The 17,813-nt window shown below is 44.6% G+C and overlaps 1 protein-coding gene and 1 pseudogene across 3 annotated transcripts in view; both read left to right on the top strand.

Moving 5' to 3' along the window:
* LOC123999949 (serine/threonine-protein kinase/endoribonuclease IRE1-like) overlaps positions 1-3,293 on the top strand; it is a 30,299-nt gene extending 27,006 nt beyond the window's left edge. Inside the window, exons 14-16 of one of the 3 annotated variants that reach the window (XR_006832519.1) lie at positions 1,501-1,675; positions 1,938-2,008; positions 2,923-3,293. The gene's annotated coding sequence lies outside the window, so the exon portion shown is untranslated. Of the gene's footprint in view, positions 1-1,500; positions 1,676-1,937; positions 2,230-2,922 lie in introns of those variants that run through there. The other 2 variants (XR_006832520.1, XR_006832518.1) reach the window with 2 other exon arrangements.
* Positions 3,294-6,307: 3,014 nt separating this feature from the next.
* On the top strand, positions 6,308-17,679 carry LOC123998957 (annotated as a pseudogene).
* Positions 17,680-17,813: the final 134 nt, after the last annotated feature.

Raw genomic sequence — 17,813 nt, 5'->3', positions numbered from 1 at the left:
CCGTTCCATGATCTCGTCATCACGGTTGACAACTCCATTGTGTCCTCCTCCCAGAGCGCCAAGAACCTTGGCGTGATCCTGGACCACACCCTGTCGTTCTCAACCAACATCAAGGCGGTGGCCCGTTCCTGTAGGTTCATGCTCTACAACATCCGCAGAGTACGACCCTGCCTCACACAGGAAGCAGCGCAGGTCCTAATCCAGGCACTTGTCATCTCCCGTCTGGATTACTGCAACTCGCTGTTGGCTGGGCTCCCTGCCTGTGCCATTAAACCCCTTCAACTCATCCAGAACGCCGCAGCCCGTCTGGTGTTCAACCTTCCCAAGTTCTCTCACGTCACCCCGCTCCTCCGTTCTCTCCACTGGCTTCCAGTTGAAGCTCGCATCCGCTACAAGACCATGGTGCTTGCCTACGGAGCTGTGAGGGGAACGGCACCTCAGTACCTCCAGGCTCTGATCAGGCCCTACACCCAAACAAGGGCACTGCGTTCATCCACCTCTGGCCTGCCCCGCCTCCCTACCACTGAGGAAGTGGTTCTCGCTCAGCCCAGTCAGTCTGTTCGCTGCCCTGGCTCCCCCAATGGTGGAACAAACTCCTCACGACGCCCAGGACAGCGGAGTCAAATCACCACCTCGGAGACACCTGAAACCCCACCTCTTTAAGGAATACCTAGGATAGAAGATAAGTAATCCCTCTCACCCCACTCCCTAAGTTTTAGATGCATCATTGTTAAGTGACTGTCCCATCGGATGTCAAGTAAGGTGAATGCACCATTCTGTAAGTCGCTCTGGATAAGAGTCAGTTTGCTAAATGACTTAAATGTAATGTAACAACAGTATAAGAACCCTGTATTCTCATGGTTTTAGAGACAGACAGGGTAAAGTCTATTTATTTGATTGTGTAAAATAATTGTACAGTTTGCCGGCTCTTTATCCTCACTTTGCAAATAAAAGCCTCACTCTGAGCAGGAAAATCAGTTCTGTATTGTTGTTGCCTTACTGGTTAAAATCCTACCACAGGGTGTTTCTCACACTATCCCAGAGAACTTGGCCAAAAAAACACCTGATAGAATAGATGTTGATTATAGAGCCCAAGTGGAGGCCTTCTACTGAGAGCGTGTTCAAACACCCCTTCTGGAGTCTGGAGAAACAGCTGATGTTCTTCCAGGTCACGATCAAGTATAATTGGTCACCTTTAGTTATAATAGAAAATCAAGTCATTTTATTCCCTGAAGAAATCTTACCAACAATAACTACAATGGGGATACAGTAAATATAACTACAAGAGGCAATACTGTAGCCCTCTTCTCGATGACTGGAATCTCTTTCTGGAGTCTGTTTGGCCTTGAGCCATTTATTAGAGCATTATGCATATCATGTTTGCTAAATCTTTTATTTAGTTATTTTCTGGCCATCTGAAATTGTGGGCTCCTTAGCAAAATACAGCAAGAAGGTAATAAAGGAGATCTTTGAGGAATTAAAGCCATGTTTTCCCTGTAGGATGTGAGTGACTGGATTGATCCATAGTTACAGCTGAAGGAGTTGTATGATGCAATCATCAATCAGCTGGAGTCAGAGGCAGAAAAAGTGGTCAAGATGAACTGAATGGAACACATCACTAAGGATCTTCCTGAAAGGTGGTGTCTGAGGACCAGTAGTTGAACACCAACAGACTGTAAGTCCTTAATATAATTGAAGTACTGTATTTCACAGCCACTTTAGACTGGTCCAACTCAAGAGCACCATGACTGGCATGACAATGATTGTCAGAGTTGTTGGTTAAAACCGATCTGGACCAGGCTACAGCAACATCTCCTTTCTTAGTGGAATCACAAAATGATTGCCTCTCGTGACGACACAATTCTGGATCAATTCTTGCTATACTGTAGATGTAGTTATCATTGTTTGCTTACTGGCTGTCGCTCCTCCCTCTGCAGATCTTGAAAAACACCAAGGAGCATATAAAGAGGACTCTGTTGTAAGTCTTCTACGGGACATAAGAAACAAGGTTAGTGTGTTCTGTCCATTGGCAATGAATTACATCATATCTATTGATATACTGTATGTGTTATATTATTCTAGTAGTTGTATATTATAAAATGTTACTGGTCTCGTACACATTTTGCAGATGTTATTGCAGGTGCAGTGAAATGCTTAAGGAAAGATCCACATTTACATAATGGTTACCTGGAGGAAACTGGAGGAGGGTCATACTTTTTCAATTTTTAACCCTCAGGGGGAGGGTTTAGTATTTTATAACTCTAGTCCAGGGTAGAGTCTTGTCATTTGTAATTGATGAAATGTCAATATTTCTCATTTTTTAGAATGAGTTTTATCAGGCTATTTATATCGCTGTGTGCCCGATGTCGCCCCTCATCTCTGATTCTCCACTGGGCGTGCAATATCAAGTGTGCCTAGGCTATTTAGTGAAGGCTGTGGACATTTTATTGAGACCATCGGCTACAAAGTGCATGCTTGGAGAAGCACAGAGCAAAAAGTTATATTTATATGATAGCTGCTGAGATGGTGTAAATACAACTAGGCTGTATTACACACTGCAATGGACATTCCATCCCTGAGCCCTGGCCTGCTCTGCTCTTACTGATCAAAAACCTGTCAAAAGCTTTTTCAGAATATTTGTTGATTAGGCCTTGCCTATGTTCTGTTCAGTTTGAGAAGGAGAAAGTGAATATGAGAAGGAGGACTCCAGGTCAACTTTGATAGCTTGCTAATACTATAATTTATTTTGTTCAAAACAGTATGTTTGTTGCCCATAATGTAGGTCTATTTATTAGATTTATTGACATCACGATAAGACAGATTCTAGTAACTTACATTATGGTACTGAAACCTGAAGCAGCGACACAATCAATCGGAAAAGGGCAGCTCATTGAATTGAATTGAATTTATTTTTGGCAACAGACATATACAACAAAATGCACAATGTGGACCCAGACGATTTCACTTGAGAATGCTATTCATTGACTACAGCTCAGTGTTCAACACCAAAGTGCCCTCAAAGCTTATCAATAAGCTAAGGACCCTGGGAGTAAACATCTCCCTCTGCAACTGGATGCTGGACTTCCTGACGGGCCGCCCCCAGGTGGTAAGAGTAGGTAACAACACACTGATGAGTGAACAGGGGCCCCCTCAGGGGGTGCGTGCTCAGTCCCCTCCTGTACTCCCTGTTCACTCATGACTGCATGGCCAGGCACGACTCCAACACCATCATTAAATTTGCTGATGACACAACAGGGATAGGCCTGATCAACAATGATACAGCCTATAGGGGGAGGTCAGACATGGCCGTGTGGTGCCAGGACAACAACCTCTCTCTCAACTTGATCAAGAAAAATGAGATGATTTGTGGACTACAGGGAAAAAAGACCGAGCACGCCCCCATTTTCTCGACGGGGCTGCAGTGGAGCAGGTTGAGAGCTTCAAGTTCCTTGGTGTCCACATCCCCAACAAACTATCATGGTCCAAGCATACCAAGACAGTCGTGAAGAGTCCACGACAAAACCTATTCCCCCTCAGGAGACTGAAAAGATTTGGCATGGGTCCTCAGATCCTCAAAAGGTTTTACAGCTGCACCATCGAGAGCATCCTGACGGGTTGCATCACTGCCTGGTATGGCAACTGCTCGGCCTCCGACCACATGGCACTACAGAGAGTAGTGCGAACGGCCCAGTACATCACTGGGGCCAAGCTTCCTGCCATCCAGGACTTCTATACCAGGCGGTGTCAGAGGAAGGCCCTAAAAATTGTCAAAGACTCCAGCCACCCTAGTCATAGATTGTTCTCTCTGCTATCGCACGGCAAGCGGTACCGGAGCGCCAAGTCTAGGTCCAAGAGGCTTCTAAACAGCTTCTACCCCAAGCCATAAGACTCCTGAACATCTAGTCAAGTGGCTACCCAGAATATTTGCACCCCCCCTCTTTACACCAGTGCTACTCTCTGTTGTCATCTATGCTTAGTCACTTTAATAATCTATTAATTGCACATCATACTGATCCTTCAAATAAAAACACCTGACCAGCTGTAGGGGGCACAAGGGGCAGTGGTGTGGTTTCCCTTTCTTAGACAACCTTGTCCAAATGGAAACCTTTGCCTGCTTTTTAAAGCTATTTTTACTTTTTATTTTCTTGATCTCCAAGAGAAGGCTTGGCTTCCATAGACAAATGCCTGTATGGAAAAACTTGCTCCTCGCAGTAATGTTTACTCTTGGGAATTTAAAAGACATAACACTAGCTCTGGTATTGTGACTGTGTTGATTAAAGACACAGTCACAGGCTTGTTGACAGTCAACACAGTCAACAAGCCCACCTCCTGAACTCCTGTACCCTATATGGATCCTAGGGGGACCTTCAGCATATACGTAACTGATAACATTATTTAGCATGATCTGCATTTTATTTTTTACGCCCAATTCTTCAGTTTTTGATTTGTTAAAAACGTTTGAAATATCCAATAAATGTTGTTCCACTTCATGATTGTGTCCCACTTGTTGTTGATTCTTCACAAAAAATACAGTTTTATATCTTTATGTTTGAAGCCTGAAATGTGGCAAAAGGTCGCAAAGTTCAAGGGGGCCGAATACTTTCGCAAGGCACTGTATTTATTTGTGACTACAGCCTCCTTTTTAATATACTGAACAAAAATATAAACACAACATGCAAAAATGTCAATGATTTAACTGAGTTACAATTCATATAAGCAAATCAGTCAATTGAAATAAATGAATTTGGCCCTAATCTGTGGATTTCACATGACTGGGCAGGGGCGCAGCCACAGGTGGGCCTGGGAGTAAATAGACCCACCCACTTGGGAGAAAGGCCCAACCACTGGGGAGCCAGGCTGAGCCAATGAGAGAGAATTAGTTTTCCCCCACAAGAGGATGTTATTACAGACAGAAATACTCCTTAGTTTCATTAGCTCTCTGGGTGGCTGATCTCAGACAATCCCACAGGTGAAAAAGCCGGATGTGGAGGTCCTGGGCTGGCGAGGTTACACGTGGACTGCGGTTGGGAGGCCGGTTGGATATGCTGTCAAATTTCCTAAAATGACTTTTGAGACAACTTATGGCAGAGAAATTAACATTAAATTATCTGGCGACAGCTCTGGTGGACATTCCAGCAGTCAGCATGTCAATACCACGCTTCCTCAAAACTTGACACATCTGTGGCACTGTGTTGTGTGACAAAACTGCACATTTTAGTGTGGCATTTTATTGTCCCCAGCACAAAGTGCACCTGTGTAATGATCATGCTGTTTCATCAGCTTGATATACTACACCAGTTAGGTAGATGGATTATCTTGGCAAGGAGAAATGCTCACTAAAAAGGGATGTAAACAAATTTCTGCACAAGATTTGAGAGAAATAAGCTTTTTGTGTGTATGGATGATTTCAGGGGTCTTTTATTTCAGCTCATGAAACATGGGACCAACACTTTACATGTTGCTTTTGTATTTTTGTTCAGTATTGATAGCCTCACTAAATGTGTGCAAGTGACATTCGATAAACTGTATGCTGTTTCCCATAGAGTAACCATTACGATGAAATTCCTGATCTCCATCAGACATTCCCAAAAGGCTTTATGTCCTACTTCACCTCCTGCTTCCCCCACCTGCTGCTGAACACATACCTGGCCATGCACACCTGTGCTGAGGAGCTGACTTTCCAGAAATGCTACTCCAAGTTGAGAGAGGCGTGGATGGTCTATGACACACCCACAGCCTAAGACCAAAAAGTACTTTACACCAACCTTTGAAGTGATGACAACCAAGCCACCAGCCCAAATATTCTGTCTTTTTTTAAGAGGATCTGCAGAGAATGGGAGAAACTCCCCAAATACCGGTGTGCCAAGCTTGCAGCATCATACCCAAGAAGACTTGAGGCTGTAATCGCTGCCAAAGGGGCTTCAAACAAAGTACTGAGTAAAGGGTCTGAATACTTATGTAAATGTGATATTTAGTTTTTATTTGTAAAAATTTGGCAAAAAACAAACAAACCTGTTTTTGCTTTGTCACTATGGGGTATTATGTGTATATTGATGAGGGGGAAAAACGATTTAATCAACTTTAGAATAAGGCTGTAACATGACAAAATGTGGAAAAGTCAAGGGGTCTGAATACTTTCCGAATGTGATAACATGATCTGTACTGTAGCTACTAATTCATTGAAGTGCTAACATGCGAGCCTGCTTCGCGAAATCTAATCACTCAAAACTAGTGGTTCACATGGTGCCTCAATATCCTAAATATTCTCTAAGTCCCAGTAATTGGAAATGGGTTCACTTCACGTTTATTACAATTAACACAGGAGCATAATGGATAATGTTTGTATTGGTAGTTTTAAACAACACAAGACGTTTTAGATAGATGCACTCAAATAATCGAAGTATAGGTTACTTCCACTGTGTGGTAGCCCAATAGGCAGCGCCCAGTTTGTCCCTAGCGGCATGCCGTCGAAATTTCTCAGCCCAGTTCAACAACAACTTTCCATGTGCGAGGACAAGCGACATTCAATGCATTTTGTGTGGCCTGCCCTAGAGTAAGTCCTGGGGAAAATGCATACTTTTCATCTCCTAATTTTCACCCGCTTTCTAATATCCCTTGCTAACATTTAGCTATGTATGCACTAGGCATACAATTCTAGCTACAGTTTGTTCTAGCTAGCTTGCACACTTCCTTGTTAATGTGTGTAGACTGTGTAACGTTACGTCTGTCAGCTGACAAATAAAATCTATAGTAAGTGGTAGGTCCACAATTTGTTGTAGTACGTCCATAGTTGCCAATTAGCCTAGGCGGCCGTTTCGTATCATTTAAAATTTTCAGACTTCTACACTGACATACGGGCTCGTCAGCATTTGGAGACAGTTTCCCTAACACCTCACAGATGTCCCAACTCGACACAGGATATGGGTTTGTCTAATTGTCTGTCTGCCCTGTCTCTCTCAGCCCTGCTCACCCTGGCCTTGATAACTTGTTTACACCTTAGCTACCTGTCTGACCAAAAGTTGTCACTGATAAAGTTAACTAGCAAACAACAACCAGATGAGACACCAATACACCTATCAGTAAGACCTGGTTTAGAGGAAGATCCAGCAACAAAACAGGCCGGTGAGAGAGAGAACCTACAGAGGGGTAGCTCCCATCCAGCCCCCAGCCACAGATTGCTGTGGGAAGGCCCCCATCCAGCCATCTCCAGTGGTCCCAGAGAGGCAGAGTGTAGTAGGGTGGCCCTGGAGAGCCGCTTTGACTGCGCCCGGGACCGAGTTCTGAGCCAGACAGAGTGTCAGGGGAGAGGGTGCTGCTATGCCCCCCTACCTCAAGGCCTCTCTGGAGGACCCCCCTGGTGCTTCTACCCCCCGTCATACAGCGGCTACAGGATGGGGCCCCTCACCCCCACTTCCAGGGGACAGGCTGCCACCCTTACGAGGCCCACTCCCTCCTACCTACCCAGGGATATCTCTACACTCCGGTTGGAGATACTGGATGAGACAGAAGGCCGACTGCACCTCACGGTGAGTCTCTGTGGCTGAAAACCACTCGTATATTTACTGCAGAGATACAGGGTTTGGTTGCCATTGTCTTTCTCTATAACATTGCTTTAAAAGTGTTTACATTTACATTTAAGTAATTTAGCAGACGCTCTTATCCAGAGCGACTTACAACATGGGGTGTTGCCTCTGAAAAGTGCGTACAGTATTTGCTAAATGTTTTCTCTTTACTTTTTCATGACTTTTATTATAACCAATCGCTCATCACCGAGAATCATTCTCCTCAGACATTATTGTGTAAGAGTCATAACACGTTTCTTCTCCTGACAGTTGAAGGATCCGTCGTCCCGGCGATATGAAGTTCCTTTATCCACTGCCCAGTCCAGGGGTAACACTGACACACAGGACCACCAATATGTCACTGAGTTTCAACCCGACCCTTTTGGGTTCATAGTGCGCCGAAAATCCAACGGCCGTGTCCTGTGAGTAAATCAAATCAAATCAAACGTATTTATATAGCCCTTCGTACATCAGCTGATATCTCAAAGTGCTGTACAGAAACCCAGCCTAAAACCCCAAACAGCAAGCAATGCAGGTGTAGAAGCACGGTGGCTAGGAAAAACTCCCTAGAAAGGCCAAAACCTAGGAAGAAACCTAGAGAGGAACCAGGCTATGTGGGGTGGCCAGTCCTCTTCTGGCTGTGCCGGGTGGAGATTATAACAGAACATGGCCAAGATGTTCAAATGTTCATAAATGACCAGCATGGTCGAATAATAACAAGGCAGAACAGTTGAAACTGGAGCAGCAGTACAGTCAAGTGGATCGGGGACAGCAAGGAGTCATCATGTCAGGTAATCCTGGGGCACGGTCCTAGGGCTCAGGTCCTCCGAGAGAGAGAAAGAAAGAGAGAATTAGGGAGAGCATATGTGGGGTGGCCCGTCCTCTTCTGGCTGTGCCGGGTGGAGATTATAACAGAACATGGCCAATATGTTCAAGGTATTCATTGTCAGTTGTTCTTTATGTCTAATATGTCTGTCACTGGTTCATTGATCAGATCTTATAAACCTGACATAAAACTGTTGTAACCATGTCATAGGACTAACACATAAGATCAGTTAGGATTTATAGATCCCAAAGGGTAAATTGGCTTGCAGATACTACTGCACTGTTGGAGCTAGAAACACAAGCATTTTGCTACACTCGCAATAACTCCTGCTAAATATGTGTATGTGACAATACAATTTCATTTGATTTATATCGCTGTGTTTCTACTTGTAGCAGTCATAAGCATGACATAAGGTGCCCCTGTCCCTACTTATAGTTGCCATAAGCATGACTTAAGATGCTCTCTGTCCTGACTTACAACTGTCATAATCATGACACCTCTGTCTTCTGTCTGTCAGTGTGAACACCACGGTGGCCCCGCTGCTGTATGCTGACCAGTACCTGCAGCTGTCCACCTCCCTGGCCTCCTCACTGGTGTCTGGGCTGGGGAACACTACACCCCCTCAGCCTGGACCTCAATTGGACCTCCCTTACCCTTTGGAACAGGGACATGGCGCCCACGTGAGTCTAACGTCATTATCATTCATTTGTTTCCTTTTTAAATAATGGTCAGGAGTGGTAAGTCAGATGTGTCTTCTTTGTCCACCATGCAGGGCGATGCCAACCTTTATGGCTCCCATCCGTTCTACATGGTGCAGGAGGGGGATGGACAGGCTCACGGGGTCTTCCTGCTCAACAGTAATGCCATGGGTAAGAAAGCATGTTGCTCCATGTACCATATCCTTAAGCAGAAATGTTTTGTTCTAATAGGAAAGCTTTGGTTTGAGCTAGTAGAGTTTGTAATGTATCATGCTACTTAACAGCTCTGGACAGAATTTTGTTGTGTTCACATGGCACAGTACTTCAACTGTATCAAGATACAGATTTACATGATGGAGCTGAGTTTGACCTCCTTCTCTCTGTAGAGGTGGTGCTGCAGCCTAGCCCTGCTCTGACCTGGGTGGCTGTGGGAGGAATCCTGGACCTGTACATCTTCCTGGGCCCTGACCCTCAGAGTGTTGTCAGACAGTACCTCCAGGTTATAGGTATGGCTATATATGACCTTTAGCTGTAACTTCCTGTTACTGAATATCCTTTTCTTGTCTCATATCCCAATGTTGCTATGGTGGGTCGGGCCACTGCTGGGTCACAACTAATTCCTTTTGGGTAATAGTTAGGGAAAAGATAGTGGCTGTCTGTGTCCCAATGTCCTAGTAGTCTAAACTTGCTGCCTCATCTCCTTTCCTTCATCTCCTTTCAGTAGGTACCAAATCATAGGTATCATAGCTCCAGTAGGTACCAAAACATTCAAAGGCCATTTTCTCAAAAGTGAGTTCACAAGTTTATCAACTTTCAAAGCAGAATTTCTTTCCCATTGTTCCTCAAACATGCAGTGTATGATATACCATAGCTGTGAGTCTCTACTTTTATCCAATGTAAAAATACATTTAAAAAATTCAGATTTTGCTACGTAAGTCCAATTTGAGCAGGTTGGTTTGCTCTCACCTTTTGTGAATCTTCCGTCATAGCTCATGTTTACCCGTCTGCCTCCCCCAGGGTACCCTATGATGCCTCCTTATTGGTCACTGGGGTTCCACCTGTGTCGCTGGGGTTACCGGTCCACTAACGCAACCCGAGAGGTGGTGCAACGCATGCACAACGCCAACTTCCCCTGGTAAAGATGCTGGAGAAAACACTTATATTGTACTACATTATCACTTGGGTTGACAACTATTGGGTAATGATAACGTTGAATGAGCATCAATATTGGATTAGCAGATTAGCTTGGAGAAAGTCATTATAGTATTATCATGCTACAATGGGTTTTCTCCATGCTAATGCTAATTGGATGTTTGCGTTCTCAAGTACAGTATTCTCATTCCACTGAGGGTTCACAACTCATGGAAACACTCACTGCATTCTTTAGTTCAACTGCTTTTGTTTTTGGTCAGGACGTGCAGTGGAATGACCTGGATTACGCAGACAAGCGTCGGGTGTTCACCTTTGACCCCCAGCGCTTTGTGGACCTGCCAGACATGGTGAAGGAGTTCCATCAGAAGGGCATGAAGTACATTCTCATCCTGGTAAGAGAGAGGCCTCAACCCTCACAACACATAGGCACACTAATAACTCATATTAGCTTGAAATAGTGGTTCAATGTCATTTTTGATTCTAAATTACAGTCTGCGTTGTGATTAAATTGTTGAAAGTGCAGTATTGGAAGGTACAAGTCAAGGAAACTTTCCTTCTCAATCCACAAGATGGCAGCAAAAGCATTACTGTCATTTATTTTAGAGGCATCTTTCCTGTTTGTTCTCTTTCCCAGGACCCTGGGATCAGCAGCACCAGCCCCCCTGGTACTTACCCACCCTTTGATGAGGGTCAGCGGAGAGGGGTCTTCATCAGGAACTCTACAGGACAGACACTCATAGGGGAGGTCAGACCTAAAACTCTCACTTCTCTATCTGGAGACCCACTGTAAACTGGGCTACATATACTGTGAATAGTTTGGAAAGAACATATTTTTTATCTGCTTGATAACATTGTGTATGTCCATTGTGTATTCAAGTAATGTGTCCTCTGAAAAGCCAAGGTTACACTAAACAAAACCCCCTCTTGAAGGTGTGTGTGTGTGTGTGTGTGTGTGTGTGTGTGTGTGTGTGTGTGTGTGTGTGTGTGTGTGTGTGTGTGTGTGTGTGTGTGTGTGTGTGTGTGTGTGTGTGTGTGTGTGTGTGTGTGTGTGTGTGTGTGTGTGTGTGTGTGTGTGTGTGTGTGTGTGTGTGTGTGTGGAAAGGTATGCATGTTCGGTTCCTCACTCGTCTTCCTCTGTGTCCAGGTGTGGCCTGGTCCGACAGCGTTCCCTGACTTCACCAACCCAGAGACACAGAGCTGGTGGGAGGACTGCATTCGGGAGTTCCACTCCAGAGTCCCGCTAGATGGCCTGTGGATTGTGAGTGTGTCTCAGATAGAATGTCTTGTAGAGGGCTGAAATCATCCCCTATTCTATTGTATTGTATATTTGCACTAACAAGCTTGCATCATCCAGGCTGTGTCAATGCTACTCAGCATCCAGCATACTCTTTCTCTTGTCCTCTGTTCTCAGGATATGAATGAACCAGCCAGTTTTGTGCAGGGCTCTGTGGAGGGGTGTCCTGACAGTGATTTGGATAGCCCCCCCTACGTGCCATGTGAGTGTGCTGCAGCTGAGTAGTTTCCTGTCTATTTAAAATCAATAGAGGAATTTAGTGAATTCATTCATTCCCATTCTGTCTCCATACGCTCATACAGCGGTGATTGGAGGACAGCTGAATGCTGGTACACTCTGCATGTCAGCTCAGCAGAACCTGTCCACTCACTACAACCTGCATAACCTCTATGGGCTGACGGAGGCTAGCGCCACCCACAGGTCAGACACAGCACCACAGGGATCAGTGCGTACTTATCCTGAGACTGTTGGCACTTTTACTTCTGCTTGTTTGAATGAAGCTGATTTTATTTATCTTGTCTACATTACATATTTGTAACTGTAGTTGGAAGATCAGTTATAGCCTTTGACCCCTCTCAGTGCCCTGGTGAAGGTCCGGGGTCGCGACCCTTCGTGCTGTCCCGCTCCTCCTTCCCTGGCATTGGCCGTTTCTCCGGAGTCTGGACGGGAGGCGTGAGGAGTGACTGGGAGCAGCTCAGATACTCCATCCCTGGTGAGGGGAAAGACATCCCCAACATTCCCATTTCCGTTCCAAGCCATTCCTATTCTCAACAAGATTCCCAAAGCCATTCACAAGCCCTGTGTGTTTTGGCCATCAGAGTACTAATGGTACCGATGCACCATCCAGACAGTACATGTTGCAGTGTGCTCTTACTCAGCAGTTTGTCTCTATTGTCTTTAGTTGAAAGAGTGCCTAGACAGAGTTAGTCTTTTCAGTGGTAGTTATCCATGGATTTGAATGAGGGGTTTGAATAGAAAAATGTCCAGACTTGTAATGGAACCACCTACTATTTATTTGATACTATGTAGCTAGCAATTACAGAGAGATGCCTCTGACTGCCTGACATCAAAGTTAAATAATGAATACAGTATTAATGAATAAAGGGAATTAATATGTTCAATATCCATCTGTCCCTCCACCCCCAGCGGTGCTGCTGTTTGGCCTGTTTGGGGTGCCCCTGGTGGGGCGGATGTGTGTGGGTTCGGGGGACACCACAGAGGAGCTGTGTGTACGCTGGACCCAGCTTGGAGCCTTCTACCCCTTCATGAGGAACCACAACGACAAGCCCAATGCTGTGTGTGGGTGTGTGTGTGTGTGGGGGGATTTATGGTCTTTACAGTTAATTCTGTTGGATAGGAATTTACCACAATCTTTTCCTGACCTGCTAATATCTTTTCACTGTCTCTATGTAACCAAGTTACAATGTTTTCCTATTTACCATGGTGGCTGACCTGCTAGTGTCTTTTCACTGTCTCTATGTAACCAAGTTACAATGTTTTCCTATTTACCATGGTGGCTGACCTGCTAGTGTCTTTTCACTGTCTCTATGTAACCAATGTAACGGATGTGAAACGGCTAGTTTAGTTAGCGGTGTGCGCTAAATAGCGTTTCAATCGGTTACGTCACTTGCTCTGAGACCTTGAAGTAGTAGTTCCCCTTGCTCTGCAAGGGCCGCGGCTTTTGTGGAGCGATGGGTAATGATGCTTCGAGGGTGACTGTTGTCGATGTGTGCAGAGAGTGCCTGGTTCGCGCCCGGGTATGGGCGAGGGACGGTTTAAAATTATACTGTTACACCAAGTTACAATGTTTTCCTGTTTACCATGGTGGCTGACCTGCTAGTGTCTTTTCACTGTCTCTATGTAACCAAGTTACAATGTTTTCCTATTTACCACGGTGGCTGACCTGCTAGTGTCTTTTCACTGTCTCTATGTAACCAAGTTACAATGTTTTCCTATTTACCACGGTGGCTGACCTGCTAGTGTCTTTTCACTGTCTCTATGTAACCAAGTTACAATGTTTTCCTGTTTACCATGGTGGCTGACCTGCTAGTGTCTTTTCACTGTCTCTATGTAACCAAGTTACAATGTTTTCCTATTTACCATGGTGGCTGACCTGCTAGTGTCTTTTCACTGTCTCTATGTAACCAAGTTACAATGTCTTCCTATTTACCACGGTGGCTGACCTGTTTTCCTATTTACCACGGTGGCTGACCTGTGTCTTTCACTGTCTCTATGTAACCAAGTTACAATGTCTTCCTATTTACCACGGTGGCTGACCTGCTAGTGTCATTTCACTGTCTCTATGTAACCAAGTTACAATGTTTTCCTATTTACCATGGTGGCTGACCTGCTAGTGTCTTCTCACTGTCTCTATGTAACCAAGTTACAATGTTTTCCTATTTACCATGGTGGCTGACCTGCTTGTGTCTTTTCACTGTCTCTATGTAACCAAGTTACAATGTCTTCCTATTTACCATGGTGGCTGACCTGCTAGTGTCTTTTCACTGTCTCTATGTAACCAAGTTACAATGTTTTCATGTTTACCACGGTGGCTGACCTGCTAGTGTCTTTTCACTGTCTCTATGTAACCAAGTTACAATGTTTTCATGTTTACCAAGGTGGCTGACCTGCTAGTGTCTTTTCACTGTCTCTATGTAACCAAGTTACAATGTTTTCATGTTTACCACGGTGGCTGACCTGCTAGTGTCTTTTCACTGTCTCTATGTAACCAAGTTACAATGTTTTCATGTTTACCATGGTGGCTGACCTGCTAGTGTCTTTTCACTGTCTCTATGTAACCAAGTTACAATGTTTTCATGTTTACCATGGTGGCTGACCTGCTAGTGTCTTTTCACTGTGTCTATGTAACAGTCCATCAGTCCCATGTATTATGAATTGAGGTAACTCTAGCTCTGTGTGTAGCCCCAGGAGCCCTATGTGTTTGGTCAGGAGGCCCAGACAGCCATGCGTAGCGCGGTGATGTTACGTTACTCTCTCCTGCCGTTCCTCTACACACTCTTCTACCACGCACACACCTCCGCAGACACTGTGGCCACGCCTCTCTTCCTCCAGTACGTCCCTCTACTCCTCTTCTTCAGTTGCCATTGTCCAATCTTCCCTTCTCTCTCTCTTCAACATTTGGATACTATTGTAACACATCTTATTTACTGTGTTGATACTGTTCTCTGGCCCTCCCTCTCTGTCCATCTCTCCCAGGTTCCCCTCGGACCCTAACTGCCAGACCATAGACAGACAGTTCCTGTGGGGGAGTTCTCTGCTCGTCAGCCCAGTGTTAGAGCAGGGGGCAGTGGAGCTGGCTGCCTACCTCCCCCCAGGGACTTGGTACAGTCTGCACAATGTAAACAGCTCCTAGATTCAATACAGTTATACACTGAGCGTACAAAACATTATGAACACCTTCCCTTGCCCTCAGAACAGGCTCAATTTGTCGGGGCACAAACTCTACAAGGTGCCCGAAAGCCTTCCACAAGGATGCTGGCCCATGTTGACTCCAATGCTTCCCACAGTTGTGTCAAGTTGGCTGGATATCCTTTGGGTAGTGGACCATTCTTGATACATATGGGAAACTATTGAAAGCCCAGCAGCGTTGCAGTTCTTGACACAAACTGGTGCGCCTGGCACCTACTACCATACCCCGTTCATAGGCACTTAAATATTTTGTCTTGCCCATTCACCCTTTGAATGGCACACATACAATCCATGTCTCAATTGTCTCAAGGTTTAAAATTCCTTATTTCACTTCTCCTCCCCTTCATCTACACTGATTGAAGTGGATTTAACAAGTGACAACAAGAGATCATAGCTTTAACCTGGATCAGTCCATGGCATGGAAAGAGCAGGTGATCCTAATGTTTTGTACACTCAGTGTATTTCTATAGGCCTTTCATAATGTCACTGCAATTAGTTCGCCACTGATTAAAGGGATTCCTAGGAGACCAAGACCATATTTTCTGTCGTCACACAGATTGATAAAAATCCATCTGTGTGAGCCTTTCTTAGGGTCTTGTAGGCTTACTTTAGGACCAGGCAAAGATGTGTCATAGTTGTACTGTGTATACTAGAACCATATTTCAGTGGTCACCTCTTTCATCCCTTCCTCATTAGGGCCAGCCGTTCTACAGTAAGGGTCAGTACCTGCTCCTCCCAGCGCCTCTGGACACCATCAATGTCCATGTGAGAGAGGGACACATCATCCCACAGCAGGTGTGTGTCCTCTGTACACAATAGAATTTGGTTGTCTGTTGTTTCATTGTGCGACAAAGCTTCATCTTAGGCCCATATTGTGGGTGTTACATACTGATGGTGGAGGAGATGAATGAGCTGCCAAACTCTTATATCATGAAATCAATTAAAGTTATTTGTCATAGAACAAGAGACCCAGAATTCCTTTGTGAAACTATGTGATAAAACCTCAAATGAAATACTCTCTGCGTACTAATCTGACAATGTTGTTTTGAAGCTTGCATGAGTTTGTGTAAAACCTGTTGCCTGTCTTAATCAGTAATTATAATATATATTTCAATGAAAAATCCCCTCAAACCCCCTCTAACTGAGATACAGGAGCCAGGCCTGACCACCTCAGCTTCTCGCAGTAACCCTTTCCTCCTGACGGTGGCGCTGTCTACTGGGGGCTGGGCCTGGGGTGACCTGTTCTGGGATGACGGGGACAGTCTGGACACCTTCCAGAGAGGAGACTACTCCTATGTTATCTTCATCGCTGGACAGGTAGGAGATGTAGAGGTCACATAGGGTCCTGAGTTTTTCCTGATCACATGACCTGAGCAAGGAAAACTCTGGGCCCTAGTTATAGACTACTTCAAGGCTATCCCTGATGCAGTGAAGAAAAGAAAGTAAGCTTTATGTGACATCTTTTTGAGTGCGGACCATCAAACCTTTTGTCTGTCCTACTTCAAGGTATTTCATGACATCTGGGTAGGAAAAACGTAGGGCCCTAATTGGTCTTTAAAGAGGATGGAGATCAGAGAATTATCTAGGGTGATTTGGATGTTTCTGCAGTACAATATGTTTCTAGCAATGCTCTCAAGATTGAGATCCAGGTCCCATCCAATCAAGATAGAAGACATACTCTTTCCCTGCCATCCTGTGGACAGTAGACCTAACTGTTAATGTCTAATGTATACTGGTACTATACATGTGTGTGTTTGCCAGTGGGGATCAATAAGGTTTTCATTTGACCCAGTCCCAGGTGATGAGTGACCCCCTGCGTCAGAACGGGGTGCTGGACGGGTTGGTGCTGGGAGGGCTGCGAGTGTTCGGGGTGCCTTCCCCACCCCGCTATGTATGGGCCAACGGAAAGAAAGTGTGGGATTTCTCTTATCAGACTGACACCAAGGTGAGCTGTAGCTGTCTGAGTTACCTCTACAGAGTTCAGAATGAAGAAATAGTAGAACGAACAGTCTAATTCTGCTTGCCTACCTGTCTATTCTACAGTATAATATGATATATTGTTTATAATCCTTTCTTTCTGTGTCTGTCTGTAGGTTCTGACGGTAACCAGCCTGGCCCTGCCCATGTCAGAGGTGTTTGAAGTCCTCTGGACCTTGTGAGCCTTATGAACTGTATGACTCAGTGGACTCTGACCCAGTAGACAGCCTCTCAGTTGGTTCTGGAACTCCTGACCTAGCACATCTCTGACAAAACCTCCACCCAATGTTTCCCCTCAATCACTGCTACCCTGGATAAGACATTGCTCTAATAGACTCCTGGGTTTCTCAATGGACAGACTACACTGAATAATTTTGGGAAATCATATTCAACTGTATTTTCAATAAAATTATGTGAACTGAGTGAACTGTGTGGGTTAAAGCTCTATCAGATATCTCGCCATTTCCTTGTTGTTGCAGATGAGTGATTACATGACATTGTCTCAGGTGAGATGCTGAGACAGTGGTGTGAAATTGAGAATTCTGGTCATTCTAGAACACTAGGCTGAAATGTATTGTTGTTTTACTATTTTAATTTGTCTCTAAGAATATATAAATATTAAAAAGAAAATCTTTCTAACCTTTTATTTTATTTGTTAAGCACTTTTGAAATGCATCACCTGTAAGAAATGTTCTCTATAAATAACATTTGATTAATTGATAAATCTTGTGCTGAGGAGGACAGCAGTGGCTCTACACAATTATTTGTATTAATTGAACATCTAAAATTGACCAGAATATGGCCATTCTGTACTCTTCTAGTATGATGGTAAGCTCTGTGTCTCATCAAATTACTTCCAGTGATATTGCCACATT

The sequence above is a fragment of the Oncorhynchus gorbuscha genome, linkage group LG16 (assembly GCF_021184085.1).
Source record: "Oncorhynchus gorbuscha isolate QuinsamMale2020 ecotype Even-year linkage group LG16, OgorEven_v1.0, whole genome shotgun sequence".
NCBI lineage: Eukaryota > Metazoa > Chordata > Actinopteri > Salmoniformes > Salmonidae > Oncorhynchus > Oncorhynchus gorbuscha.
This window is presented reverse-complemented; position numbering and strand designations above follow the sequence as displayed.